We start from the raw sequence: 7,181 nt of genomic DNA, 5'->3' as shown, positions 1-7,181 counted from the left end.
TATGTTCCTGTAAGAATATTTTTTAAATTAAAAATATATCAAAATATTTTTAAGTAAAATGTCAAAATTATTAAAGAATAATAATTTAATTTTTTAGAATAAAAAATAATTTTAAATTTAAATTAAACCGTAAAAATAAACAATCTTAATTATATATTTTATATCATGGTAGTTTTTACCATTATAATAGTTTAAGAAAATAAATTATAGCTTTTTATAATATAAGTTTTAAAAATAAAATTTTAATAGGATTCACATAAAATTATTATTATTATTCACATATATATATATATATATTTGGATTAACAAAAAGTAGGGTTTTTTATTTTATTTATTTTTATTTTTGTGTCTGGAATTCTGCAGCAATCGCGGAGGACTCATAATGATGGATGGTGGATAGGATACACAATTTATTAGAATCAGCGGGATCAACGGAGGCAAACCTAAAACAATTATGATGATCAATCACTCTCTCTTCCTTTGGATTTTGATTTTATTGAATTCAGTTGATGGTGATGTCTCATTCCTATAACCACTTCCCCCATTTATTATTGTAAATGATTTCACGTGACATTTATTTTCTTCAAAAAGCGATGCATCTAATCGGTCCATAAATAAAGTTTATTTCATATTATAAAGAAACATTCCATCCAAAGTATCTATAGCAATCAACTTCTAATAGTGTAATAAAATATCAGTGAGTTAATTTCATGGTTTAAAAAAAACATTTTCAATATACCTATTTAACCCTTTTAAAAAAAATCTTTGAAGAAAAAAGATCAAGTTAATGAGAATAATATAGGAAACAAAATGAATTCAATTTTATTTTTTCAAACATTGAATTCAACTTATTTATCAATTATAGTAAAGAATTGATTCCGAACAACTTCAAAAGTTTAAGATTTTTTTTTAAGTGGCTACTAGATAACTGATAGTTATTGTGGGTGGAATCAATTTCTTTAGCATAAAATAAAATAGAGAATATATATAAACATTACTATCATTTTTTTTTCATTTGCAAGTAAAATTTCAACAATTAATTTTAAAATCTAGTTAGTTGAGAAGCGTTGTGTCATGGGTAGGATCAAATGTTTTTTTAACGCAAAAAAAATGAATATGCTTGTGGATAATAGTAAAGTATCTTGGGTACATTAGTAGCATATGGAAGACCAGGTCAGATGGATTTGATGTTAGGATGCTATGTGTGTATGCTTATGCAAGGTTGGGACTTGCCAAGAGAACTTCAACACGAGATGATGTTGATCACTGAAACTGGATTTTATTCATTTCCATACTTGCAAGTTACACATGGGATTGCTAAGAAATTTGGGTGAGATTATGGGGTTCATGTGATTCTTTAAAGTGGTTTTATGTGATGTTGTTGATGAAGAGAACAAAATCTATAGGATGTTGTGGGAAGTGTCTGAATTTCATGAAGACAGTTTATAGGTGAATGAACTTGGCATATAAGTTTGCCAAGGAGATGATTATTGTTGTTTGTAACTTTAAGGGACTTGTATATAATTATGGCAAATATGGCAACATGTGACGGTGTGATGGGTTTGTCAAAGATGGAGATCGATGGATTGGTTTTCAACACTTTAGGATGGTCTTAAAATCTGGTTTGACTCTATTGATAAACAAATAGGACTTCAAAGAAGAACAAAGTCACAATTTGGTTGGAAAAATAGTTGACAATAGGACTATCAAGGTTTCCTAAGCATTGCAGATTCGATGGATAAAATTATGTTTGAATATGGGCAGAATCTAGAGGCTTTGTGGAGGGGATATGAAAATGTGACAATGGAAAAAATAGTATTATTTATGCTATAAATATTATTATTTTATTTATAATTAATAATATGAATATGAAAAATATTATAAGTTGTGGCACAAATATTAATATTTTTATTATAAGTAATAATATTATAATAACAATGAGAAGCGGTTTGGGCTGCCTTGCGCCATATGGCGATTGGGCTGCGTAGTGTCACGTGGCGTTGGGGATGTCATAGCCAATCTGGCCTTTTGCCATGACCCGAGCGGCAGGTGGCGCTGGGGTCTGCTCCGCGTATTGAGCCGCCCGAGCGCCAGGTGACACTGGGGTCTCCTTCGCGCATTAAGTCGCCCGATCGCCAGGTGGCACTCGGGTTCGCACCGCCCAAGGGCAGGGCTGCCCAAGCGCCACGTGGCGTTGGGGCGCAACCCCTCCCCCCTGCAGCCTTGGAAGTGTGTCGAGACCCAAAGGGTTTTAGGTGGAGTTCGTAGTACAGACCCAAAGGAGTTGGGTTTCGAGGTTGCCATACCCAGCTCAATGGGTCTTACGTGACCCAATTCTATTGAGTCTCGGTGAAGGGTTTTAAATATTTTAATTTTTATTATAATTAAAAGTGTTACTATAAAAAATAGTATCATTTGTGTTCTGCATATTTTAATTTTTATTATAATTAAAACTATGAACATCAAAAGTAGTTTTAGTTGTGGTATAAATATTTTAATTTTTATTATAATTAAAAGTATTACTCATAAAAATAGTATAATTGGTGCTCAAATATTATTATTTTATTATCATGAATAGTATGTGCGTTAAAAATATTATTATTTTTAGTAAAATTTAAAATATTCATATAAAAAATAGTATTATTTGTGCTATAAATATTATTATTTTATTTATAATTAATAGTATGAATATGAAAAATATTATCAGTTGTGGTATAAACATTAATATTTTTATTACGAGTAATAATATTATAATAACAATGAGAAGCGGTTTAGGCGGCCCGTGCGCCACGTGGTGTTTGGGCGGCGTAGCGCCACGTGCCGTTGGGGCTGCCATAGCTAATCTGGCCTTTTGCCATGACCCGAGCAACAGGTGGCGCTGAGGTCTACTTGCCGCATTGAGCCGCCAAAGCGCCAGGTGGCGCTCTGGTCCGCCTCGCTCAAGGGTAGGGTCGCCCAAGCGCCAGGTGGCGCTCGGGTTTGCTCAAGTACCACGTGGCGTTGGAGCGGGGCGCAACCCCTCCCCCCTGCAGCCTTGGAAGTTTTGTGGCTGGGAATGGGCTGCCTTTGCGCCAGGTGTTTGTGCCTGGAGTTGCAGCACACAATGTCCCCACAAATTGTGCAATCCACAGTGCAATGAGCTTTGGTGAACAGTGCCCATTTTAGCACTATTATAATCCACAGTGAAATGAGTCTTGATAAATAGTGATTTCCCCACATGTTTTAGTTTTATGTATAATGGTACGAGTATGAAATGAAAAATAACAGGGTAAACTTGTTGGTACAGAAAAGGCCACGAGAGTTGTGCAACAATAGAGAGGTACCACTCGAGCTCCAACAACATGTAGGTGTTATGCATTTTATCATTTTTCTTTACTCAATTTATTGTAATAATTTTTTTTAAAAAAATGTAATGATATATCGTGTTTGTAATTGTGATTTAAGAAAGATGAATTTAATTTCCTAATAATTGAACTAATGTCCGGTAAGAGGCGAATGAATTAGTTTCCCGGTAATATAACTAATTCCATGTAAAAGAAGAAGGAATTAGTTTCTCGATAATGAAATTAATGCCCGGACATGGGCGAAAGATATTACCTTGAAAATTGGGCTTTGAAAATTTGATAACTAACAAAAAAAGGCTATTGCCGGAAATGAGTGGGTCACATCAGGTTGATGATGATTAGGAAATTTCAATATGATGAATGAATTCCATTGATTAATAAAATGTAATTGTTGATGATGACGATTTTGCAATTTAAATGCGTTGTTATGTTTATTCTACTTGATATTTTTTTTCATGCAGTAACACTACTTTTTATTGTACAAATTATTTATAGGTACCTCACAACCACGAGCCGAATAATAGATATTTTAGGGTGGCGTTTTGTTAATTTTGAATGATCATGTAATAAAAACCCTTTTGTACTGTAATGAGTTATGTAACAATTAATAATCGCTTTGAAGTTCAGGTTGATTTAATTAGATTGCTTATGTAAACTTGGGATATCTTATTAGTTTCCTTTATTGTGTTAAAATTATTATTGCATGTGATTGTATTATGCTAATTTTACATCAACTGATTAATTGCGCAAGCGTTATGTGTATAGAAATATATAATGAATGTGATGAATGAAAAATTGAAAACTTGAGATTTGAGATACCTTGATTTAGTGATATGATGAGTCCAGGATGATTGAACAATGTTTGAGATGTGAAATTGTTAAGTATTGAAGCGTAACATATTTTTAGTCGATAATTTGGGACCTTTCAATATAGGGAAGACTTTGCAGAAATTTCAATATATTTCCTAATTATATATATATATATATATATATATATATATATATTCAAATAAAAATAGTTTGAAAAACAATTGTAACTTGAAAATAAACACACCTTAAGTCTTAACATATAAAATATTTACATAATTTTTTTTTATTTTTTATTGTCACATATAAAAAAATAAATATTTTCTTTATATGGAGTTGAGCATTTTTACATATTAATATAAACATTTATTTTGTACAGTCATAAACAAAAAAAAAGAAGATAAATATGCCTCATGTATAGAATATAAGTTTTTTTTTTAATTTGGCAAGTTAAATCTTTTTAAAGTAAGAAAAAATATTTAGTATTTAATAATAAAACTTTTTTCTATACATATGATAGCTTTTAAAATCTAGAGATATTTTGGTCGAATAAAATATTTTGAAACAGTATTTCTAAATTTAAATTTAATAATGGATATACAATTTGGTCATTCTATAATTTATGATAAGGAAGTTGAAAAGAAAAAATATAATTAATGAAAAGAAAGAAATAAACGAAAAGGTGGAATTAATACTATTTTTTAATGCATCTATATAAAAGATATACTAGGTTAGATTTAGATAATGTTTGATACAGTCCAATCTTGTTTTAAAATAATTTTATTTATTTTAATTTAAAATTATCTTTTGCATTTTTAATATTTTTAATTTACTAATTTTAAAAATAAATTTTATAAAATAAAAAAAATATATTTTTAAATAAGAAATACTTAAAAAAAACAATACCTATCGCAATTCACGCAAGCACTTGAACGGAAAACATTTCCCTAGTGAACAAAATTAAACTAGACAGGGACAATGTTCATACGTGCATGGAACGTCCTTGGAATTTACACTGCTCAATCAATTTTCTTATTTTCCTGCGCAAAGTTACAAAGTCATCGAAATAAACAAATTAAACTTTTTGAGATGGGTCCATTTTTTCCAAACGCGTATAAGACTAAGTCAATATTAACACATTAACATTAATAATTAATAAATTGGTATAATATTAATAATTAAAATTATTATTAATTAATAAAAAATTATGAGAGGTTTTACTAAGTTTATATTGTTCATCCCCTCGCAATATATTTTTCATGGGCTAGTGTAGTAAATTAACAATTCATGTGCGCTGCCTTGCGTTTCCTGGATTTTTCAGTGTGTTTTGTGCTTTGTGTGTGCCGCGTGGGTTCTCCACTTTTGTAGCTTGGTTGTAATTACACAGCTCTTTGGTCTTGCTCATATCATGGGGTAGAATGCAGTTATAGTGGAGACAGTTGCTTGCAACCTCATCAACATAAGCACCATTTCATTACCCGTGCTTTGCTGCGAGTCAGCTCAATTTTTTTAACAATATCATTAGACATGCTTAAACATGTTAATTTTAAAATCTTTTAACTCGGCTCTTTACTAACTCAAGTTTTCAATTAAACTCCATGGGAATTGATTCAATTTAAATCGATTGATTTCATGGATCTAAATGCAACCTTGATGATCAGTAAAAACATGATTTAACTTGTTTTAAAAACTTCAAGATGACAATTTTTTTTTTTAATATTGAGACAATGATAGATTCAATCGATTTTAATCCCCCTGCGATCTAGATCATAAACTCTATTGAATTTAATAATATTTTTTTATAATATTTTTTATATTGAACACCAACCTAAAAATAGACATTTACTTGAGATAGTGATAACCCTAGATAAAGCAAAAAATAAATAAATCATTCAATCTATTTTCCAATCAATCCAATATTGAAGAATAAAATAATAAATAAATAAATTAAAAACAACTAAAAGACAAAAAAAAACATATTCAGTCGGTGGGTAAACTTGTCAAACCTGTGAATCGAGCAACCCAGACTAGCATGCTAAACTTGCAAACCGGGTTGTGGACTCTAACGAGATTATACTTTTTTAAACTATTTTTTATTTTACTATATAATAAAAAAACATAAATGATCGCAAAATAACATCAACTTAATATCGAGACTTTTTTTTAGATCACAATAACCTTAGAAAAAGCAAAACGAAACCAATTATAAAAATAAATTCCCAATTAACATAATATGTAAGGATGAAATAAAAAAAAGATTCATTACAAACTCGTTAGACCTGCGAACCATGTCAACAAACCAAACTTATGAATAGGTTCAATGACTTTATAAAATTTAATAACATGGTTTTTCTCTAATTTTTTTCTATATGAGAAAAAATAGAAAAAAAAATCAAGTTTAATACTTTAATTTATATATATAAAAAAGAACAACCCACCAAACCTATAAACTGGGGCAACTTAGGTTACTCTAGTAAACCCCCAAACCACGTTAACACTATAAAATGGAAAAATATAAAGAAACAAATTACAAAGCCAAATTATCAACCATTCAAATATTAAAAGATGAAATTGATAAAAATAAATTTGAAAAAACATCATAACAAAAAAAAAAAACAAGGAAAAGAAGAAGCAAAACATTGTAATCCACAGTATAATGGGCATGAGTGAATATTGGTTTCCCCATGTCCTTTAGTTTTTGTTACTTTATAGAGTTTACTAACATGACTTCTCTATCAAACTGTTTCTTTTTAATTATAAAGGGAAAAGGCTATAAAAAAATCAAGTTCAATTAAAAAGAAAAAGAAAAAAAAGCACTACACCAAATTCATAAATCGGGACAACTTGGGCTACCTTGACAAAGCTGCAAACCATGCTAACACTAGAAGATATCTCAGCCATAAGTTCCTGCTTCCAGTATTTCGAATGCCCTGCTATTAGAAGAATTAGAAAAACAACTATGAGTGCTACGTTTTTCATTGTATATCAAGATACATATTATTGTGGATTGGAATAATGAAACGACTATTT

This window comes from Populus trichocarpa, chromosome 12 (genome assembly GCF_000002775.5).
Source record: "Populus trichocarpa isolate Nisqually-1 chromosome 12, P.trichocarpa_v4.1, whole genome shotgun sequence".
Classification (NCBI taxonomy): Eukaryota; Viridiplantae; Streptophyta; class Magnoliopsida; order Malpighiales; family Salicaceae; genus Populus; species Populus trichocarpa.
Note: the sequence above shows the minus strand (reverse complement) of the source record.